Here is a 24,640-nt window from a genome sequence, read left to right as displayed (position 1 = left end):
CGACATCCCGGGGGTTCCGGTCGGGATCCCCTGAACCGGAGGGGACCGGGACGGGACTTGCAGAAACCGGTCCCGTGAACTGAACCCGGTCGAATCCCGACCAGATCCCGCGAATCCCGGTGTTTCTGGTGTACGTCCCGCCGGATCCCGCTCAATGGAAGCCATTTTTGTCTAGATCCCGGGGAACCCGAGAGGTATCATCCGAGTTTTTCATTTTTTAGGATTTTTTTTCAATTTTTTCTTATGAATTGATGATTATTGTGATGATATTGTTGAATTTTAATTAATTTTAAGATTAGTTGATTATTGTCATGATAAAGTTGAATTAAAATGTTGATTACAATTAATTTGATGATTATTGTGATGGTTATGTTGATTTTTGTCATATGAATTGATGATTATTGTGATGATATTGTATTTTGTTTAAGAACTCAGTTTATGTTTGTTATGAACCTTTGTTTGAAGTATGAACTATGAAAACTATTTTTATTATTGTAAAATATTTGTCTGAATCCCCCTCGGGTTCCTACATTTTTTGTCGGGTTCCTCTTCGGTAAACGGGTTCCTACCGGTATCGGTTTTCTTTTTTTTCCTGAATCCCCCGCGGGTTCCTCTTCGGTAAGCGGTATCCCCTAAAATTGGGGTCCCGGTACTGTAACGGTAACAGTACGGCGAACCTTGAATCATGAGAGTTAGCTTCTCTCCGATTCTCAAATCCAATTTCTATCTATCCTAACCATACACAGCAGAATCACAAGTCTAGGGTTTTAGCCGGATTTAGTTGCCTAAATCTGTCTATCGTTTTCCCGGTTTCTCTTTGATCGTAGTACACAATGAGCCGATCGGGTCAACCTCCGGATCTCAAAAAGTAAGCTGTTAATGCGATTTCTCGGATAACATTCACAGGACACGTGTCGAGGTGTCGAGCTTGTGACGTGTCTCGTTTTTGGGTTACGTGCGTCGAATCTCCTATGGCTCCGAGAGCATCGTAACGAGTCAAAATATCTTGAGCGTTGCGACTGCGAGGATGCCTTCGGGAATTCGAGGAGGGCGGTGTGGTTTGCCTTGGAATTCGTCTCTTCGTCCCTGTTCTTCGTGTTATCACAATCCGATCCTTTTTGTTTTTGCCTGTAAAATATATATATATATATATATATATATATATATATAGATAGAGAGAGAGAGAGAGAGAGAGAGAGAGAGTCATGTCTGCCTTCGAGGTTTTCATTTTGCCTTTGTTCGCGTCCTTGACCCCCGGAGTTTGCGTTTTCCGGGCGTCCATATCTTGCTTGGGTGCGTAAAGTCATGATCTTTTCATCGCGATCTCTTGCGAACTCGCTTGCCAGTAAATAAAGACTGTCCTCGAGGCGTGCCATGCGGTCATCCCGTTCGATGAAGACGACACCAGGGGCGGGATCTCTCACATCGGTGGTACTCTGGTGTGGTGGAGGCGTGATTCTTGTTGCCGGGATGACGCTTGGCGGCGATATGTCTTGGGTTTGGTCATTTCTAGCTTGAGTTCGGGCCCGCGTATGAAGTGCTACGCTTTCTTCCCGTTGTGGGGCATTATTTCCGGAAGCGGCGGCGAGGTTGGACATCTCGCGGGAGATTTCCTTGTGTCGCCTCTTGAATTTAGGATTCCTAGACGGACATTAACTTTCCTGCTGCGAAGAAAAGAATTGCTGGCGGGAATGTCGTGGTTGTTTTTCGAGATCCCCTCCTTCTAGCGCCAAAATGTTAATGCGATTTCTCGGATAACATTCACGGGACACGTGTCGAGGTGTCGAGCTTGTGACGTGTCTCGTTTTTGGGTTACGAGCGTCGAATCTCCTATGGCTCCGGGAGCATCGTAACGAGTTAAAATATCTTGAGCGTTGCGACTACGAGGATGCCTTCGGGAATTCGAGGAGGGCGGTGTGGTTTGCCTTGGAATTCGTATCTTCGTCCCTGTTCTTCGTGTTATCACAATCCGATCCTTTTTGTTTTTGCCTGTAAAATATATATATATATATATATATATATATAGAGAGAGAGAGAGAGAGAGGAAACGAGCTAGAGGGGGCGCGGAGAACTTATATCCGTCGCTCCAACCTCATATTTACCTCTATTAATCGAGCTAGAGGGGGTGCGGAAAATTTATTTCCGTCGCTCCGACCTCACTTTTACCTCTAATTTCTTATAAATGTGAATCCTGAATTTGCATTAGGCTTGTAATTTTCTTTTTTCTTTTCTATCTTTTTCCTTTTCTCTTCCTTTTTTCTTTTCTTTTCTTTTTTCTTTTCTTTTTTCTTCCGTCCTGCCTCTCTTCCTTCTTTGTTCTGATGGTGTAGTATTTATAGGCTACAAGATTTCATTCCCATTTGCTTTGAGACATTTTATTATTTTTTTTATGTATTTCTTTCTAAACAATCATCATGAGGAAGCTTGTGATATTGGGTTTACTTTTGTGCAGCGTTGTTCAATGTTTTGTAGGGGCAAGTAAGTGGGATATGTGAGGAGTATGAGTATATAAGAATTTTGTGTAAAAATGAATTGATTTCATGGGGCCCAAGCCAATTAAACACATGGGATGTAAGAGATTTGGTGAAGCTTACGTATCCCATTTGAAGTATTTTTTTTATCAACTTGTACTTGGACCATATAACAACACCCCCAAGTCTTAGGTACGGATATCAACCGTTCATGAGACTTTCCAGTTTCCACAATGCAATATTGGCTTTGTTGAGTGAGACCTTTTTCTCTTCTTTTTTTTATTATTATTTTTATCCATCGTCACATCACTTCTTCTCTCTTCTTTTTAGTTTGCTTTTTTTACATCACTTCCTACTCTGCTTGGTTTTGTGGAAGCAAAAACCAGAGAAAAAGTTAGAGAATAAAATTCCCATCTCCGTCAATGGCTTCCAACCATCCAAAGGCCAGCGGTTCCGTTCCTCCCGATGACGTTGGTCAACGTAGTTCCATTGAAGCTCTATCATCGTCATCTCAAAATTTCTTTGCTCACGAAATCTTTGCTTCGCTTGAAGAGAATATCGACAACTTCTCCCTCTCTCTGAGTGGTGACATCGACTTTCGCGAGTTCCTGTTGGAAGGCTTCAACATGAGCAGGGACGAGTCGACGGTCTCTCCTCTGATCAGGGACTCATCCTTCGGTGCCGTTCCTGATCGTGACTCGCGGGCTCGTGATTAAACCCTAAACCCTAAACCCTAAACCCTAAATCGGGGGCGATCGTGAGCCCGAAGCTCCAATCAGGGGAAGCCGTCCCGAACCGGGTAACTCAAAACTTTGTGTTGCAGGGGGTACTGGGCCTGAGCTGGAGGAGAAGGACGTGGGTTTGAAGAGGAGGAGGGATGACGTTTTGCTTGCAGCCGAGCCCCGTAGCGGTTCTTCCTCGAAAAGGCGGAAGGTGGTTCATCGCCGATCGTCCTCTACTTTGATGGCGCCTTCGACTCGGGAGTTGCACCCGATAGCTTCCAAGGTTGTGGAGCAAATTAGGCTGATTTCCCCGCCGGAGATAGCTAAAGTGGATCGAATGCCCGGAGACTCTCTCATCGACGCACTTGCTCGGGATCTTTGTCGGGTCAGATTCATGCACGTGGCTCTCATTTTGCGTGCTATTATTCTTTTCATAATATATTTATACATATATTTTCAGTGTTGCATCTCGGTGTTTGCTACTCAGCGTAACTTTGGTGACTTGTTGAGGGGGTCGAGGGCGATGGCGGCGGCTGTCCGTGCTGCTAGGGAGGACGGCGACGCCCGTGTGAAGGCTGCAAGAGAGGACGGCGATGCCCGGGAGAGGACCGCAAGACACTCGGGTATCGCATTGATCAACAAGTTTAGGGCGGAGGCCGAGACGTCTTCGTCAAAACTTCGTGATCAAAGGATCGAGCTCAGTCGTCTACGGCCCGCGTTGGATGCCACTCGAAGGGAACGAGACACTCTTCGGACAGAGCGGGATCACTTAGTTGACGAGAGGGCGCTTCGTGCTTCAGTTGCCCACTTCCCTGATGAGGAAGTCCCTCCGGCGGATGCAGAGCGACTGTCGGCGTTAGATGACTGTAGTGACGAGGATGATGACTCGTTTACGGAAGCTTGAGTTTATCATCGCTTTTTGTTTGTATAGTGGTTAAAATCTTCCCGAACTTGTATTTTGTGCTTCTTGGCAAACAGTCATTTTTCGATATTTTTCTTTTGACGGCATGGCCTGCCGTACGTTTTTCTTGACTCGCCATCCTTTCGCGGGCCCCAGTTCTGGGTTCATTTTTCGACAAATGAACGTTTTCCCACCTTGCATCAACAGTTGTATGTATTATTAAACTTCCGGATCATTTTGTGACTTTTTTATCTTTATGTCTAGCGTTTATGTTGGTTGTTTGCATATTTGTCTCCGCGTAAGGTTTCAATGTGCGTACAAGATTTTGACGCCACTCGATTTTCTTTTTTACGAGAAGACCTCGACTCTCCGAGCTCTACATTTTTTTATTATTTTTTTTTATTTTTTTATTTTTTTTTTGCGAAAGAGATATCGACTCCGCGAGCTCAACTTTTTATGAAAAGAAACTCAGCTTGGCTCCCCGAGCTCTTATTATTATTATTATTATTATTATTATTATTATTTTTTATGAGAGAGATCGACATTTTTTATGAAAAGAAACTCAGCTTGGCTCCCCGAGCTCTATTTTTTTTATGAGAGAGATATCGGCTCCGCGAACTCTCTTATTTTTTTTTTGTTATGACAAGAACTACCCTCCGAGCTCCACTTTATTTTTTGTGAGAGAGATATCGACTCCGCGAGCCCTCTTTTTTTATGAGAAGTGTAGAAAATCAGTTCGTCAGCTCGTCTTAGTTCGTCTGCTCGTCTCAGTTCGTCAGCTCGTTTCATCATCATCACGTCAGCTCGTCTCACCATCAGTTCGTCAGCTCATCTCACCATCAGTTCGTCAGCTCGTCTCACCATCAGTTCGTCAGCTCATCTCACCATCAGTTCGTCAGATCGTCTCAGTTCGTCTCACCATCATCACGTCGGCTTGTCTCACCATCAGTTCGTCAGCTCATCTCACCATCAGTTCGTCAGCTCGTCTCACCATCAGTTCGTTAGCTCATCTCACCATCAATTCGTCAACTCGTCTCACCATCAGTTCGTCAGCTCATCTCACCATCAGTTCGTCAGCTCGTCTCAGTTCGTCTTACCATCATCACGTCAGCTTGGCTCACCATCAGTTCGTCAGCTCATCTCACCATCAGTTCGTCAGCTCATCTCACCATCAGTTCGTCAGCTCGTCTCACCATCAGTTCGTCAGCTCGTCTCAGTTTGCCAGCTCGTCTCATCATCATCACATCAGCTCGTCTCACCATCTTGGAACCAGCCGGTTCCTTGGAACTCATCTCACTTAGGGAAAAGTGTTACATTTATTTTTCATTCTATTTCCCATGTCTTGTTCTCTGTGTATACTTATTATTTTCTATTTCCTAGAAGTAGTTATTACGTACATTTATTACACTGATCATGTATCTAGTCTAGTCTAATGTATCCACCATATCTATAAATAGGTGATACAATTTCATATCAATAACAAGAAGAATATTTCTCAGATTCGAATCTCTCTCTCTCTCTCTCTAAATTTCAACAAGAAGGACTCAGCTCCCCGAGCTCTAATTTTTTTTTTATGAGAGAGATATCGGCTCCGCGAGCTCTCTTATTTTTTTTTATGACAAGAACTCGGCTCCCCAAGCTCTACTTTTTTTTTATGAGAGGGACTCGGCTCCCCGAGCTCTACTTTTTTTTTTAGGAGAGAGATATCGGCTCATCGAGCTCTCTTATTTTTTTTTTTTACAAGAACTCGACTCCCCGAGCTCCACTTTATTTTTTGTGAGAGAGATATCGACTCTGCGAGCTCTCTTTTTTTTATGAGAAGGACTCGGCTCCCCGAGCTCTACTTTTTTTTATGAGAGAGATATCGACTCCGCGAGCTCTCTTATTTTTTTTTTATGACAAGAACTCGGCTCCCCAAGCTCCACTTTATTTTTTGTGAGAGAGATATCGGCTCCGCGAGCTCTCTTATTTTATATAATTTAATGAGGCTATGTAAATTCAAAAATCTGTTTTTAGAAAATAATCACGATGTTCGATTTCATTTTTAATACATTCTTGGGCTCTACAGCCACTTTTGGAAAGTAAATACAACGAGATAAATCGAAAGTTTTGGCGGCGGTGCTTGCAATCTTGAGAAAGATGGATATTTTGGCGCCATTGTCTATTGGAAATATTGGCGGAGGTGCTCTGCATTTCATGGGTGTTTAATCTCTGTTCCGTTCATTTCTTCTAGGCGATATGTTCCGTCGCGTATCACTTGCCGGACTCGATATGGCCCCTCCCAGTTTGGCCCAAGTACTCCAGCTCCGTACACCTGCGTGTTCTGGAATACCTTCCTTAAGACAAGGCTTCCTTCAACAAAGCGTCTGGCCTTGACTTTCGAGTTGTAGTGCTTCTCAATGATTCTCTTTTGGGCGGCCATGCGGGTGAACGCTTCGACCCTCTTTTCTTCAATTACGTCAAACTCCATTCTGAGCGCCTCATTGTTGTTTTCCTCATCAAAGGGTCCCATTCGAAAAGTTGGAGTTCCGATCTCGACAGGGATGACAGCTTCAACTCCGTAGCTGAGTGAGAATGGGGTTTCACCTGTCGCAGTTCGAGCTGTTGTTCGATAGGCCCAAAGGACGAGGGGAAGCTCGTCGGCCCATGCACCCTTTTTTTCCTCTAGCTTCTTTTTAATGTCTCCTTGATAGTCTTGTTTACCGCTTCAACTTGGCCATTCGCCTGTGGGTGGCGTGGTGATGAGAACGTCTTGTTGATCTTTAGTTGTTTGCATATCTCCCTGACCTTTTTGTTATCAAACTGACAGCCGTTGTCGGTGATTATGGAGGCAGGGATACCATGGCGACAGATGATCGATCGCCACATAAAGTTGGTTGTGTTGGCTTCTGTGATTTTTGCCAAAGGCTCTGCTTCTACCCATTTGGTAAAGTAATCTATTGCCACGATCGCGTAGACTCGTTGTCCTGATGCCATGGGTAGTTTTCCGATTATGTCCACACCCCACTTGGCAAACGGTCGAGCAACGAGGATCGGGCACAATGGTGTTGGGGGTCGTCTTGGGATGTGCGAGAACCGCTGACATTTGTCACATTTTCTAGCAAGATCGAATGCATCTTTCTTAAGTGTGGGCCAGAAGTAACCTTGTTTCAGGGTTTTTAGCGTCAGAGATTGTCCTGCGGAATGGTTTCCGCAAATTCCTTCGTGGATTTCCCTTAAGACGTAATTGGCCTCGTCCTCGTCTAAGCACCGAAGGAGTGGCTGTGAAAATCCTCTTTTGTATAGTGTGGTTCCTTGCAGAACGTACCTTTGTGCTTGGTATTTAATTCTCTTAGCTTCTGCTCGATCGACTGGAAGAATTTCATTCCGAAGATAGTCTACGACGTGCGTCATCCAGTTTGGCTTTGGATCGCCTTTAATCCTGTTAACTTCCTCCTTCTTGATTGATGGGTGCATCAAGGTTTCTACAGGTATTTTCCCGAGATTTTCGTTGTCAGCTCCAGATGCCATCCGAGCCAGAGCATCTGCTTCAGCATTTGAGTCACGGGGGACTTGGGTGATCTCGTACCATGAGACACTCTTTAATCGAAGTTTGGCTTCTTCGAGATACGCGACCATGTTTTCCTTTTTGCTTGGTACTCGCCTTTGATCTGGTTGACGATAAGCAGAGAATCGCAGTAAATTTTAAGGTTAACTACCCCGAGCTTTCGAGCTATCTCGAGCCCAGCCAATAAGGCCTCGTATTCGGCCTCGTTGTTTGAGGCTTTGAATTGAAAATGGATTGCGTATTTCAATTTTTCTCCTTCTGGGTTGACAAATACGATTCCGGCTCCGGATCCGCGGATGTTAGATGCTCCGTCCACGTGGAGGCACCACATAGGCCCGTCCGGGGTAGTTTTCCTTTTCTTTGATGCCTCTGGATTTTCAGCGTCTCTTTCACATTGGTGGAGGTTCACGTCATACGTGAATTCAGCTATAAAGTTGGCGACAGCTTGTCCCTTGATTGCAACCCTTGGCTGGAACTCTACCCCGTATTCTCCCAGTTCTTGACACCATATTGCCATCCTTGTTGAGGTCCCTTTTTGCAAGGCTTTCTTGATTGGGTATTTCGTCCTTACCATGATTTGGTGCGCTTGAAAATATGGTCGAAGTTTTCTTGCCGCCACTGTTAAAGCAAAGGCTAACTTCTCTATCTCTGGATATCGAGTTTCTGCATCTAGGAGAGCCTTGCTTATGTAGTATATAGGCCATTGCATCCTTTCTTCTTCTCGGACGAGGACCCCGCTTACTGCTCTAGCAGACACCGAGAGATACAGGAACAGGGTATCGCCGTCCCTTGACTTTGCTAGGAGTGGCGGCGTGGCAAAATAAGTCTTTGGGTCTTGAAACGCTGTCTCGCATTCGTTGCTCCAGATGAAGTTATTTCCTCCTTTGATGGCCTAGAAAAAGGGTTGGCAACGGTCTGTTGCCTTGGAAACAAAACGACTTAGTGCGGTTATACGTCCAGTGATGAGGCTTTGGACTTCTTTTGCCTTCGTGGGGGATCTCATATCCAATAGGGCCTGGATCTTATCAGGATTAGCCTCTATTCCTCGCTGGTTGACTATGAATCCCAAGAATTTTCCAGATTCAACCCCAAACGCGCATTTGTTTAGATTCAGCTTCATCTTGTATTTTCGGAGGAGTACGAATGTTTCCTTTAGATCGTTGACATGGTCTGGCGCCTTAAGACTCTTGACGAGCATGTCGTCGACGTAGACTTCCATAGTCTTTCCGATTTGTTTTGTGAACATTTGGTTTACTAAGCGTTGATATGTGGCTCCAGCATTTTTTAACCCAAATGGCATCACCTTGTAGCAAAAAAGTCCTCGGTCAGTGGTGAATGTGGTCTTGAGTTCATCCAGTTTATGCATTCTTATTTGGTTGTATCCGGAATTTGCGTCCATGAAACTCATGAGTTCGTGCCCAACAGTAGAATCGACCAACTAGTCGATTTTTGGTAGGGGAAAACAGTCTTTTGGGCACGCCTTGTTGAGGTCGGTATAGTCAATGCATATTCGCCACTTCCCATTGGGTTTCTTCACCATGACCACATTTGAGACCCATTTGGGGAACTTGGCTTCGTGGATGAAATTGGCATCGATTAGTTTTTCTACTTCTTCGTTGATCGCGAGGTATCTTTCGGGGTTGAAGGATCTTCGTTTTTGGATTTTTCCCGTTTCTCCAGGAAGCACATTGAGACGGTGTGCAATGATCTCTGGGTCGATTCCGGGCATGTCTGTGTGTGTCCATGCAAATACATCTTTGTGCTCTCTAAGGAACGCCCCCAGCTGATCTCTTAAATCAGTAGATAGGTGTGCTCTAATCTTGACAACTTGTTCGGGCTTGTCGTCGTTGAGTATTACAAGGGAGAGGTCGCTTGATGCTTCCACCTTCTTAGTGTCAACTTCTTCCCTTGGGTCAAGGTCTTCAAACGTCTGGGCCTTGTGGATCTCGTTTGGAAGATCTTCTTTGATCTGGTACACAGTCTCTATCATTTCATCACATTCCTTAGTGATACCGAATTTTCTGTCGCGTGATCCCTGGACGTAGCACATTCTTGAATCAGCTTGATTTCCTTTCATTACCCCTATTCCCGACGGTGTCGGAAACTTCATGAGAAGATGGTATGTCGAGGTGATCGCGCGAAGTTTGTTGAGTATAGGTCGACCGATGATGATGTTGTGGGCGGAAGGACGATCCACAATTAGGAAGTCAATCAGTCGCGTGGTTTGAGCTTCTCCATCCGTTCCAAAAGTAACTGGGAGAGTGATGGACCCTTCCGTATAGACTCGCTCCCCGGCGAACCCGAAGAGTGGAGTTTTGACTGGGGTCGAGTGGATCTCACCGAGGTTCATCCGTTCAAGAGCTGTTTTGAACAGGATGTCGGCCGAGCTTCCATTGTCAACGAGGATCCTCTTTACCATGTTGTTAGCCACTTGCGCTTTCACGACAATCGCATCATTGTGTGGGTGCATTACTCTGAGAGCTTCTTCTTCAGTGAAGTGAATTGTCTCGTACAGAGTGGTTGGCCATTTACTTTCGGTAAGGTTGATGTGATGGGCGTGGGCTTCTCCGGTTGCTGCCCGTGCATAACTCTTCCGCTCATTTGCGGTGTCCCCTGTTTTGGGTCCCCCAAATATGGTCATCACAATGTTAAGCGGGGCATTTTCCGTGATCCCTTGGGCGCCGCGATTGTCGTTGTCGGTGGCGGGCCTTTTTCCGCGATCATGTTGTTTTGTTTGAGCGGCGTGTCTTCCTTCAGTGGCTCTTGGATTAGCGACCATCATTAGGACGAAGTCTTTTAATTTCCCGTCTTGAATGAGGTCTTCAATTTGCCTCTTGAGTTGTATGCAGTCGGCGGTGAGATGATCATGATCCTTGTGGAATTCGCAATACTTCTTTTTGTCTCTCATGGATGGGTCCTTATACATGGGCTGCGGGTTTGTGAACATGTTCTTGTGTAACAAAAAAATTCTGTCTGGTGTGGTCGTAAGTGGAGTAAAGTCCGCGTTTCTTTGGAATTTTTCGACAAGCAGGGGTCGTGTGTTTGACGTAGGGCGAGCGTTTGAGACTGCGACTGTTGTAGCGCGGTTCTTTTTCCTACGCGATTCGCTGTCGAATTCGTCGTCTTCTCTCCGGCGGCTCCCCCTCTCACCAATCTTTCGACTGTCGAGATATTCGTCAACAGAGATGTGTTGAGTGGCGCGAGTGATAAGTTCTGACATGGTCGTCGGTCGTTGCTTTACTAGCGATATAAGGAAGTTTCCAGTCCTAAGTCCGTCGATGAATGCGAAAATAGAATCGTTGTCATCGTAATCGTCTACCTTGTTCGATTCTTCGATAAACCTATTCAAGTAGTGTTGAAGGGTTTCGTGGTTTCCTTGCTTGATGGTTAAGAGATATGACTTTTCTTTCCTTCGAATGCGTGATGCGGCGAAACGTGTGATAAATTTTTCTTGGAGGTCTTCGAAGGATTGGATCGATCCCCGCTTAAGCCTTTGAAACCACTCGAATGCGGTTCCAGTGAATGCGAGATAGAATGCTTGGCACGTTGTTGATGGTGACTGTCCTGCCATCTTCATGTTTATTTGATATTGGTGGATATGGTAGAGCGGATCGGTGCTTCCATCGTAAAGTGTCATGTTAGGTGATCGAAAATTTCCTACGACGTCTTCGGCAAGTACATTAGCAACAAATGGCGAGGCTATGCCTTCAATCATGTTTCTCACGATCGGGGTCCTGGTCTGTGTTGCCTGCAACTCCCGGATTTCCTCTCTTAACATGTTGAACATGTTGGTTACTTCATTACTTCCAGCATGTGTAGTGGCAGGCGCAAATCTGGTAGTGCGTTCTCTCTCGTTCGATGCTTGATCGATTAGAGTGATATGTGCTGCAGGTGGGGTTGCCGTAATTGGTGGGGCGACCTCTTGTGCTCCGCGTGTTTCGGGGGCAGCTTGGCGCCTCGGGATCTCCCACCGAGCGTTGAGGTGGCGTCTGTTGGAATCGATCTAGGGTTTAAGAAAAAGATTAAACGCTTCGCAAAGCGGCGGAATTTTAAAAATTTTCTTTTTAAGTAAAACTAGTTTTTACTAACCTAGACAAGAGCATATGCATGTAAATAAAAAACTAATATGAGCTTTAAAAGTTACTAACCTTTTTGATGCTTGAACGTTGATGAGCCTTTGGAAGGTTGGCAACGTTCGTCTCCCCTCGCAGCACGTCTCTCTTTTCTTTCCTCGGCACCTCGAGCAACCACGAAAGTTTCTATCACTAAATCACTCGAAAAGAAGGAATTAGTGAGTGGGCACTTTTAAACACTACGACTTGAGAACGAGTCTCGAAGTCGCAGAGCTAAAGACTAGGTCGAGTGAGGACCTAGGTGCCAAGACAAGAGAAAACCGAAAATAAACTAGAGAGAGAGAGAAGAGGACTTCGGCCAAGTTCTAGAGAGAGAGTCTCTCAAATCTCTTAAACTTGGATGAATGAATTGTGAGGAAATGGGGCTCCTATTTATAGGAGAGGTCTCACCTTCAATAAGGTAGTTTCCTCTTCTATAGAATATCACATATTCATGAGCAAAAATCCTTCATTTCCCATTCCTTGTTGGGCGCCCAAGGCTGCCTCCTAGAGGCAAGGATTTGTTTCCTTTTTTGTTCCTTGGCTTTCCCTTTTCTCACTTGGCCGAATTTCCCATTGCATGTGTGGGAAATTTGTTTCCTCTTTTTCTTTTGGCAAGTATCTAAATACATTTATGCACAAAATAAACTCTCTTTCCTTGGGTATTATGGGCGCCCATTTCACTTCTAGAAGGAGCTTCTAGAAGCTTCTTCATTTATTCATGAGAACATGAAAAAGGCCCATTAAGAGTTTTCAATAAAATTCTTATGAAATGAAATTAATTCACAAGGCCCAATTAATCATATTATGGCCGAGTGACATTAAGTCATCAAATAAACTTGTCAAAATTTATTGACATCCATTTCATCCTTATGTCTCAAAAGACAAAAATACCCTTTTAACTATTTTCGTTCTTGTTTTGGCTTAGCTTCCAGTTTAACTATTCCTATCGATGTGATTCGTGACAGTGACCTCATGGACCCAAATGAACAAAGCTTTAGCTAAACACTTGGACTCAAAAGTTCACAAACCTTTTCCAAGTTTAGCTTAATGCCAACTGACTCCACTAAAGAGCTGACACTGAAAATCTCTCGGTTCAAATGAATTTATTTTCTACTCAAGAATTCGACCTAATTATGATGAGCGGATCCACTGAATATTATCTATGTTTACCCTTCATGAATGTCATCAGCTAGTCGGGATTTACTAAATTACCATTTTACCCTTCTAGCTGTTATTTCCTCAACTCCTTTGTCGCTTGTGAATAAGTTAGAAACAATGTATTGACGAGGAGCTAACAAGTCACATTGTTTCATCCAAAAGAGTCAAGACTCAATTTGGACACTGGCCAGTTCATTTATTCACACTCCAAGGAACAAAGCATGAGGTGACATACATTGCATTTCAGCAATCTTGTACATGAATTCCATATCTATGAGAACTTCACAAAGTTACTCATGACAGACTCACAACTTAGTACTTCACCAATAGGCCTTGTTCGGAATCACATAGTGAGTCCGAACTTTGACTTTCTCAAATGAGAATACTAAGGTGTGAAATGGCATGTCTCATTTCAGGATTAAGGTAAGCATGATGCAATTCATACATAGTGACTTCGAGACATAAGAGGTTAAATGGTTTGTTCTTATCTTGTCTCTAGAAGTGCACTGGTCAATTCAGTACCTTCGGAAGATACCTAGAAGAACTATAGAGTTCCTAACTCTCAATGCCTCATAACCAGACATCATAGATTCTTCTAACAATCATACTGAGGTCAATAGTCCTTTGACCCTAAGATTGCGAATATATCGTTTTAAGCAAACTACGAAGAGTTTGTTCATGCAAATCTACATTTGTCTCTTCGTAAGTTGTTAAGTTTGTTTATGGACTAAAAGACTATGGTTTTATCATAAAGCTTCAGACAAGGAAGATTGAATGAACGTTTCAACTTTATTAATGAATGAATAGGCAATTACAAGCAAGAGTCTTCATGAGACTTTATTACATCAAATGTTCAAAATAAAGACTACAACTCTTCTTGTGGGCACTATTGACAACAAACTCCCACTTGACTCAAAGAAGGTGTGTGTAGTCCTTCATGCCTAATCCCTCACGATGTTGGTCGAAGACCTTGTTCGCTAGGGCCTTGGTGAATGGATCTGCGAGGTTGTCCACCGTTGAGATCTTCTTCACTTCCACGTCTCCGCGCTGCACGATCTCTCGAATCAAATGGTATTTCCTCTCAATATGCTTAGAGCGCTTATGGCTTCTAGGTTCCTTTGAGTTAGCGACAGCCCCACTATTATCACAATAAAGGGTCATGGGCTCGTCGACGTTTGGAACAATTTCCAAATACTTAAGGAATTTTCTAAGCCATACAGCCTCTTTGGATGCTTCACAAGCAGCCACATATTCTGCTTCCATTGTGGAGTCAGCAATGCAAGATTGCTTAATACTTCTCCACACAACAGCTCCACCATTAAGGATGAACACAGATCCCGAAGTGGATTTCCTGGAATCCTTATCCGCTTGAAAATCGGAGTCGGTATATCCCGTCATAGTCAGGTCAGTACCTGAGTATGTAAGCATCAAGTTCCTAGTTCTTCGAAGATACTTAAGAACATGCTTAACAGCAATCCAGTGCTCGGGTCCAGGGTTGGATTGGAAACGACTAACTACGCCAACGGCGAAACATATATCAGGTCGGGTGCAAAGCATAGCATACATGAGGCTTCCTACGGCAGAGGCGTAAGGAATTTTCCTCATGTCTTCAATCTCTTGTGCAGTCTTGGGAGACTGGTCCTTAGAGAGTGAAACTCCATGCCTAAAGGGTGTTTGACCCCTCTTGCAGTCTTGCATCGAGAAGCGATCCATCACCTTATCAATATAAGATGCTTGAGAGAGCGACAGGGTCCGGTTTTTCCTATCTCGAAAGATTTGGATTCCCAGAATGTATGCAGCTTCTCCTAGATCCTTCATATCGAATTGCTTTGCCAGCCAGACCTTAACCTCGGATAACTTACCCACGTCATTACCAATGAGTAGTATATCATCGACATATAGTACCAGAAACACAACTTTGCCTTCGTGTATTAACTTGTAAACACAAGGCTCATCTATTGACTGTTCAAAGCCGAAGCTCTTTACAGTTTCATCGAATCTAATATTCCATGACCTAGATGCTTGCTTTAGTCCATAAATGGATTTAAGCAACTCACAAACCTTGGTCTCTTGACCTTTATCCACGAAACCGTCTGGTTGAGCCATGTAAATGCGCTCGTCAAGATTGCCATTCAGAAAAGCTGTCTTGACATCCATTTGCCAGATCTCATAGTCGAGAGCTGCAGCTATGGATAGGAGTATGCGGATGGATTTAAGCATCGCGACTGGCGAGAAGGTTTCTTCATAGTCAATCCCTTCTTGTTGGGTATAACCCTTTGCCACAAGTCGTGCTTTGAACGTCTCAACGTTCCCATCAGGACCCCTTTTCTTCTTGTATATCCACTTACACCCTACGGGTTTAATCCCTTCAGGAAGGTCTACAAGTTTCTAGACTTTGTTGACATACATCGAGTGCATCTCAACTTTCATGGCGTCAAGCCAAAGGTTTGATTCAGAACAAGCCATTGCTTGGCTATAGGAAACAGGATCATCCATGTCAGAGACGGCTACAAGAGAGTCTCCATAAGACATGTACCTGTCAGGCTTTTGAGTAGCCCTCCCACTACGTCGAAGTACTACTTGACGAGATTCTGATGAGTTAGGTTGTGTTTCAGTTGGGGTAAGAACAGTTCTTACAGATGAGGTAGAAGCTTCCTCACCCAACTTTTCTTCAAGCACAATTTTGCTTCTAGGTTTCGCATCCTTCATAAAGTCCTCCTCGAGGAAACGAGCATTCGTGGTAACGAAAGTCTTATCGTCCTCGGGACTATAGAAAGTAAAACCTTTGGTTTCCTTCGGATATCCTACAAACAGGCACAATTCTGACCTACTAGCCAACTTGCTAGTCTTTTGCCTTAGCACGTGTGCAGGGCAACCCCAAATTCGGATGCGGCCAAGATTCACTTTACGGCCAGTCCATCGTTCATAAGGAGTACCAGGAACCGTTTTGGACGGAACTTGGTTCAGAATATAAGCGGCTGTTTCGAGGGCATATCCCCAAAAGGAAAGCGGGAGTGATGAGTAACTCATCATTGATCTAACCATCTCCATAAGAGTTCGGTTTCTTCTCTCTGACACTCCGTTTTGTTGAGGTGTGCCAGGCGCGGTAAGCTGAGAAGCGATACCTTCTTCTTTAAGAAAGTCATCGAACTCTCCAGACATATACTCACCACCTCGATCAGATCGAAGGGTTTTGATCACTTTGCCAGTTTGCTTTTCCACTAAAGCCCTAAAGACCTTAAATACGTTAAAGGTCTCGGATTTGTGTTTAAGCAAATAGACAAACCCATATCTTGAGTAATCATCAGTGAAGGTAACGAAGTATTCGTATCCTCCACGTGCCTGTTGGTTGAGCGGACCACATACATCAGAATGTATTAGTTCCAGCAACTCAGTGGCTCTTCGACCCTTATCGGAGAAAGGTCGCTTAGTCATTTTTCCTTCTATGCAGGATTCACAAGTAGGCAGTGAACCTATTGCAGAGGCTTGGAGTGGACCATCCCTCACAAGTCTCTTAATCCTATCTAGACTGATATGACCAAGTCTTAAGTGCCAGAGGTATGTTGATTTAGTTAGATCGGAGGATTCAGAAAGTTTGATCCTCTTTGGCTCCCTAATTAGATCGTTATCTATTTCGGTGTCTAAGAGAGAAGGTTGAGTGGGATAGATGTAAAAAAGACCATTCTTCATACATGCATCAGTGACGAAAGAATTAGAAAAAGAAATACGAATTCCATTCTTTATAAACTTTAAATAATAATCTTGCTCGAAAAGTTGAGCAACAGATACTAGGTTCTTCCCAAAGGTAGGAACAAAATAAACATTATTCAAGTTTAAAGTGCGGTCTTCAAAAGACAGCGTCACGGATCCCACAGCCTTTGCAGACACCAGGCTCCCATCACCCCATTTGAAACAGAACTCGCCTTCCTCTAAGCTTTTGGTTTTCTTGAAACCATTCAAGGAACAGCAAATATGGTTAGTAGCAGTAGAGTCAAGAATCCACGTTGATACATTATCGGCTACTAAGCATGCTTCGGTAACTAGTACAATACTATGTTCCTTTGCTTTGAGATAGGCGGGACAGTTCTTTTTATCGGCCTTGTAAGGTCTCTTCACAGTTCCAGAGGCGGAGGCATTTTGCTCAGTAGCATGTGCCTCTCCTTGATTCCTCTTTCTCTTAGTGAGACCTAAAGCAGTGTGAAGTTCCTCCATAAGCTTGGTAACAGTGTACTCTAGCTTGTTAATGGAGTAGTTCATCTTGGAGGTATCAAGAGATGCGGAGAGAGTTTCTAAGATCACATCTATGACATTCTTCCCATCAATCTCAGATCCTAGGATTTCCATTTTATTTAGATAACTAATGATCAATATCATAAAGTCTCTAACAGGAGTCCTATCCTTCATTCGACAGTTCATAAATTGTCGGACTGCTTTTTGCCTTGCTTGACGCATTTGCCCTCCAAACATCTCATGGAGATTGGTGAGCATGTCGGCGGCAGTCTCGATGTCACGATGTTGCTCTTTCAGCATATTGTTCATAGATGCCAAGATATAGCACCTCACAATCTCATCGGATCGAAGCCAGGCCGCCAAGGCGTCATTGTCCTCTTGAGTTGAATCATCATTCGTCAGAGGAGGACACGGGGTGGTGAGTACCCATTTGTGCTTGTTAACGGTAGGTATAATGTCGAGGTTACGTTTCGAATCTACGTAGTTTTCGTTTTCGAGTTTGATCGAGGAAAGAAAGATTGAGAGATGTTTCAGAGACATATTGCCTATATAAGTTGAAACAAGTTTATGATTAGTCTTTGGTTTAGGATTTAAGTTTGTTTAAGACTTTATAAAATCCAAAGGTGTTATGAACGAAATGACACTTTACTCCTTCGAGGGAAGGCCGCAACGAGTCTCCTTTCATAAGTAAATGACTCATCATTAATGCATAGCCAAGATGTCAATACATCAATTTTGACTAGCCACCTTGTAAATTGGTTTGATCACTCACATCCTTTCGCAGGGCCTCGAGGGAGGATTACTAGGGATTGAGTCTAAGTGTGTAACCAACCACTTAGTCCAAAAGATTGACTTTGAAAAACAATCCGCCGAGGGGAGGTCTTGTCATCATCGTCTCACTCTCGGACGTAGCTCATTGAGCAATGATCAGAGCAAAGCGCCCTTGAGTACTCTCATTTAAGAGAGGGCCACGAGGGTGACTCTTAGTCCGGCGACACTTGCACTTTTCATTAGTGTTGGGGATCGTGGGTTACAAACAACAAGTATAACCCTCCCACTTAGTTTTTGGAGTTGGTTCATCGACTCTTTTAAGTTCGGAAACAGATTTCCTAGTTAGAGAGCGACGGAGCGGACAACTAGAAGAGAATCCTAGATCGACATGTTCAGAGCAGTATTAGTGCATAAAGGCACAAGGGACATACTCGATCTTTTCCTATTTTCTATTTCGGGAAAGTGCGTGAGGGAAGTGTGAACTTCAACTCACTCGAACACTTGAAAGTTTGAGATTACACATCTTTTTATTTTTCGGTTTTGTCTACAAAGAGACCTCCCACTCAAAATTTCAAGAGCATATAGATTTTGAACATATGTGATATAGATATAGTTTTGAAAACATTTTGAAAATTTATTTGATTTGGATGACAAAATATTTTCAAGTTTGAAAGTGAAAACGGTTTTTCAAAATTCAAACTAGTTTTGTAAAAATTCAATTTCAATTAATCTTTCAAAAATCAAAACTTTTAATCTTTACACATCATGTTTATAATCATATAAAAAACATTTTTGCTCAAGAAAATTTTCTCATTAGAGTTCTATAACTCATGGTAGTGGGGTTTGAAAATCCGGATTTCTAAAAAACTGGAGTTTCAGACAGCCGCGCACCTCGGAGTAAAATCGCCATATCTGGCGGCTCCGATGTCCTTTTCAGCCGAAACCGGTGGCATTGGACAGAGGACAGACAGAGCTTTAATTTGATTCAAGAATCATTAAATTTAGATTTCTGAGCAGAGAGTTATGCCGCTTTTAATGCGGGTTTACATTCCAGCTCGAAGAAAAAGAAATAAATTAAAGCTTCGTCCTTTTAGGTGCGAAAAAGAATCAAGTGTAACGGAACGTTTTAAGATATTGTTTAAAGCTTTTATTTGTGTTTTATTAGCAGGGTAATAACATAAAAATAAAAGAAATAACAACATGCATAAAACGATTCAAGTAAATAAACGAAACTAGCAAGAAAACAAAACTAGTCACAAAAATTACTCGAAAATTCTCAAACCTTTAAAACACGTTTTTCAATATAAAAAATTAAAAACTTTTAGAACTGATTCTAATGTGTTTTAACATCATCCCAAACTCATAGAAAAACAACATGGTTTTTAATTTAAAGGCATGAGCAATAAATTAAAAAAAATCTAAGATTACAATTCTAACTTGTCACAAAATTAGTAAACTTTCGAAAACGATTTTCAAGCTCATAATTTTAAAACATGCACATGCATTCCTTTGACCATAGCTCTGATACCATTTGTTGGAATCGATCTAGGGTTTAAGAAAAAGATTAAACGCTTCGCAAAGCGGCGGAATTTTAAAAATTTTCTTTTTAAGTAAAACTAGTTTTTACTAACCTAGACAAGAGCATATGCATGTAAATAAAAAACTAATATGAGCTTTAAAAGTTACTAACCTTTTTGATGCTTGAACGTTGATGAGCCTTTGGAAGGTTGGCAACGTTCGTCTCCCCTCGCAGCACGTCTCTCTTTTCTTTCCTCGGCACCTCGAGCAACCACGAAAGTTTCTATCACTAAATCACTCGAAAAGAAGGAATTAGTGAGTGGGCACTTTTAAACACTACGACTTGAGAACGAGTCTCGAAGTCGCAGAGCTAAAGACTAGGTCGAGTGAGGACCTAGGTGCCAAGACAAGAGAAAACCGAAAATAAACTAGAGAGAGAGAGAAGAGGACTTCGGCCAAGTTCTAGAGAGAGAGTCTCTCAAATCTCTTAAACTTGGATGAATGAATTGTGAGGAAATGGGGCTCCTATTTATAGGAGAGGTCTCACCTTCAATAAGGTAGTTTCCTCTTCTATAGAATATCACATATTCATGAGCAAAAATCCTTCATTTCCCATTCCTTGTTGGGCGCCCAAGGCTGCCTCCTAGAGGCAAGGATTTGTTTCCTTTTTTGTTCCTTGGCTTTCCCTTTTCTCACTTGGCCGAATTTCCCATTGCATGTGTGGGAAATTTGTTTCCTCTTTTTCTTTTGGCAAGTATCTAAATACATTTATGCACAAAATAAACTCTCTTTCCTTGGGTATTATGGGCGCCCATTTCACTTCTAGAAGGAGCTTCTAGAAGCTTCTTCATTTATTCATGAGAACATGAAAAAGGCCCATTAAGAGTTTTCAATAAAATTCTTATGAAATGAAATTAATTCACAAGGCCCAATTAATCATATTATGGCCGAGTGACATTAAGTCATCAAATAAACTTGTCAAAATTTATTGACATCCATTTCATCCTTATGTCTCAAAAGACAAAAATACCCTTTTAACTATTTTCGTTCTTGTTTTGGCTTAGCTTCCAGTTTAACTATTCCTATCGATGTGATTCGTGACAGTGACCTCATGGACCCAAATGAACAAAGCTTTAGCTAAACACTTGGACTCAAAAGTTCACAAACCTTTTCCAAGTTTAGCTTAATGCCAACTGACTCCACTAAAGAGCTGACACTGAAAATCTCTCGGTTCAAATGAATTTATTTTCTACTCAAGAATTCGACCTAATTATGATGAGCGGATCCACTGAATATTATCTATGTTTACCCTTCATGAATGTCATCAGCTAGTCGGGATTTACTAAATTACCATTTTACCCTTCTAGCTGTTATTTCCTCAACTCCTTTGTCGCTTGTGAATAAGTTAGAAACAATGTATTGACGAGGAGCTAACAAGTCACATTGTTTCATCCAAAAGAGTCAAGACTCAATTTGGACACTGGCCAGTTCATTTATTCACACTCCAAGGAACAAAGCATGAGGTGACATACATTGCATTTCAGCAATCTTGTACATGAATTCCATATCTATGAGAACTTCACAAAGTTACTCATGACAGACTCACAACTTAGTACTTCACCAATAGGCCTTGTTCGGAATCACATAGTGAGTCCGAACTTTGACTTTCTCAAATGAGAATACTAAGGTGTGAAATGGCATGTCTCATTTCAGGATTAAGGTAAGCATGATGCAATTCATACATAGTGACTTCGAGACATAAGAGGTTAAATGGTTTGTTCTTATCTTGTCTCTAGAAGTGCACTGGTCAATTCAGTACCTTCGGAAGATACCTAGAAGAACTATAGAGTTCCTAACTCTCAATGCCTCATAACCAGACATCATAGATTCTTCTAACAATCATACTGAGGTCAATAGTCCTTTGACCCTAAGATTGCGAATATATCGTTTTAAGCAAACTACGAAGAGTTTGTTCATGCAAATCTACATTTGTCTCTTCGTAAGTTGTTAAGTTTGTTTATGGACTAAAAGACTATGGTTTTATCATAAAGCTTCAGACAAGGAAGATTGAATGAACGTTTCAACTTTATTAATGAATGAATAGGCAATTACAAGCAAGAGTCTTCATGAGACTTTATTACATCAAATGTTCAAAATAAAGACTACAACTCTTCTTGTGGGCACTATTGACAACAGCGTCGTAGATCGACGTTAGGCTCTAGACGTCCTGGCGACCTTGTACGCCGTGGTGGAGAAAATCTCTTGACGTCCCCGCTATCTGCTACCTCTTCTCCATGTCCCAATCGATCGAAAGCAGACCTTTGTGATTCGGCTTCGATCTCTGCGACGGAGCGGGCGGCCTGTGGGATATTTATGTGTTGTCTATCGATGCCTAAGTTCTGCGATGTACGTCGGGCTTGTTCCTGGGCGGTTCTCCGTTCCGCCTGGCGGTGGCTGCCAATGTCTCGGATACTTGGGTCAGGGTCGTCGTCTTGTCTGCCTTCGAGGTTTTCATTTTGCCTTTGTTCGCGTCCTTGACCCCCGGAGTTTGCGTTTTCCGGGCGTCCATATCTTGCTTGGGTGCGTAAAGTCATGATCCTTTCATCGCGATCTCTTGCGAACTCGCTTGCCAATAAATAAAGACTGTCCTCGAGGCGTGCCATGCGGTCATCCCGTTCGATGAAGACGACACCAGGGGCGGGATCTCTCACATCGGTGGTACTCTGGTGTGGTGGAGGCGTGATTCTTGTTGCCGGGATGACGCTTGGCGGCGATATGTCTTGGGTTTGGTCATTTCTAGCTTGAGTTCGGGCCCGCGTATGAAGTGCTACGCTTTCTTCCCGTTGTGGGGCATTATTTCCGGAAGCGGCGGCGAGGTTGGACATCTCGCGGGAGATTTCCTTGTGTCGCCTCTTGAATTTAGGATTCCTAGACGGACATTAACTTTCCTGCTGCGAAGAAAAGAATTGCTGGCGGGAATGTCGTGGTTGTTTTTCGAGATCCCCTCCTTCTAGCGCCAAAATGTTAATGCGATTTCTCGGATAACATTCACGGGACACGTGTCGAGGTGTCGAGCTTGTGACGTGTCTCGTTTTTGGGTTACGAGCGTCGAATCTCCTATGGCTCCGGGAGCATCGTAACGAGTTAAAATATCTTGAGCGTTGCGACTACGAGGATGCCTTCGGGAATTCGAGGAGGGCGGTGTGGTTTGCCTTGGAATTCGTCTCTTCGTCCCTGTTCTTCGTGTTATCACAATCCGATCCTTTTTGTTTTTGCCTGTAAAATATATATATATATATATATATATATATATATATATAGAGAGAGAGAGAGAGAGAGAGAGAGAGGAAACGAGCTAGGGGGCGCAGAGAACTTATATCCGTCGCTCCAACCTCATATTTACCTCTATTAATCGAGCTAGAGGGGGTGCGGAAAATTTATTTCCGTCGCTCCGACCTCACTTTTACCTCTAATTTCTTATAAATGTGAATCCTGAATTTGCATTAGGCTTGTAATTTTCTTTTTTTCTTTTCTATCTTTTTCCTTTTCTCTTCCTTTTTTCTTTTCTTTTCTTTTTTCTTTTCTTTTTACTTCCGTCCTGCCTCTCTTCCTTCTTTGTTCTGATGGTGTAGTATTTATAGGCTACAAGATTTCATTCCCATTTGCTTTGAGACATCTTTATTATTTTTTTATGTATTTCTTTCTAAACAATCATTATGAGGAATCTTGTGATATTGGGTTTACTTTTGTGCAGCGTTGTTCAATGTTTTGTAGGGGCAAGTAAGTGGGATATGTGAGAAGTATGAGTATATAAGAATTTTGTGTAAAAAGGAATTGATTTCATGGGGCCCAAACCAATTAAACACATGGGATGTAAGAGATTTGGTGAAGCTTACGTATCCCATTTGAAGTATTTTTTTTTATCAACTTGTACTTGGACCATATAACAACATAAGCTTTTGTTGTTGTTGTTGCTGATTTTTCTATTATTTCATTTTCATATTGGATCATCGGTTCTAAGTTCTAACAAGTTCATTTTTTGGCTTGCCTGAAACAGATACATGGACAAGAAACTCCAAAGTATGCGATTCTATCCTTTTTCGAGTTATCTGAATCCTCTTTATTCTTTTCCTATATTATTTCAAGTGTGTGCTTTATCAGTACTAAGAGGCAATAGTGAAAGAGCGATAGAAAATAAAAATTCCACGCTCTATTCACTAATTTTTGTTAGGTTTCTTGATTATTTCCGGAGTGGGATTCGTTATGGGTTTCATTTCATTTCATTTCGTACATAGTTGAACGAGATTTGTGTGAATTGAGAGGCTTACTGGATTTCACAAGATCATTGTTAGATAGGAGGCAGTAACAATTCAATCTGTAAATTCTTTCAAATATTAATTTTAATCGTTAGGACAATTTTAAATAAGTACTTTGAATTCACGAAGCACAAATCACGAATGAGTAAAATGGCTGACTCTGAGTTGTGTTTAGAATAATGGCAGTCAAGCTCAACGCTAATCGCACGGTGGTTGGAACGCTTCGGGGGTTTGATTAGTTGATGAATCTTGTTGTTGACAACACCGTAAAAGTCAATGGAAACGAGAGGAATGATATCGGCATGGTAGTGAGTGTCTAATCTTCTTCTTTTCAGCCTTGTCAATTCATATTTGGCGTCTTTTTGACAGTTGAAAATAATGTACGGAGGTCATCAGGGGAAATAGCGTGGTCACTGTCGAAGCTCTTGAACCAGTTAGAACGCAGTAAGGATCGGAACGGATCGGATATCTAGTTCAATATGGTACTGAATACTGATCGATTGTACCTTGAATTCGATTGAATGTCAGTGAATTAACATGCATATGATTTGCAAATGTGGTACTAGGATTCTCTTTCGTGTTGCATTTTTGGTTTTCATTATCCACCTGAAAAGCGTTCACTGTGAATTCAATACTGATGAAAGTTTTAGATGATTAGACTATGGCACACCTCAGTTGACTGGTATCAGTTTTAACCAGAATATGAATATCAATTTAATACCCAGCCCAAGAGTTATGTTGGGTTGCGTAGGTTTTATTAATTTGAAATGGTGAAACTTTCATGAAGTTCAGTTCTTATAATATGCGCTAAAATGCTTGTTAGACATGATCAGATATCCCTGGGCCAGATCTATATTTTTTAAAGTGATTCGGATGAGGTAATTCTGGAGA

General features: G+C 42.5%; 1 long non-coding RNA gene across 2 annotated transcripts; it reads left to right on the top strand.

The window, feature by feature from the left end:
• The first annotated feature begins 709 nt into the window (after positions 1-709).
• LOC149404905 (uncharacterized) lies at positions 710-24,220 on the top strand. Of its 2 annotated transcripts, XR_016295414.1 has the most exons (4): positions 710-868; positions 23,491-23,513; positions 23,925-24,057; positions 24,146-24,220. It is a non-coding gene; the product is annotated as an uncharacterized LOC149404905 (long non-coding RNA). The 2 variants fall into 2 exon arrangements; XR_016295412.1 differs by having other exon boundaries at positions 23,925-24,214.
• The last annotated feature ends 420 nt before the right edge of the window (positions 24,221-24,640 follow it).

Source organism: Urtica dioica, chromosome 2, assembly GCF_054948205.1.
Source record: "Urtica dioica subsp. dioica isolate 48M chromosome 2, U.dioica_male_clone48M_v1_H2, whole genome shotgun sequence".
Taxonomy (NCBI): domain Eukaryota; kingdom Viridiplantae; phylum Streptophyta; class Magnoliopsida; order Rosales; family Urticaceae; genus Urtica; species Urtica dioica.
Note: the sequence above shows the minus strand (reverse complement) of the source record. Positions and strands in the feature narration are given on the sequence as shown.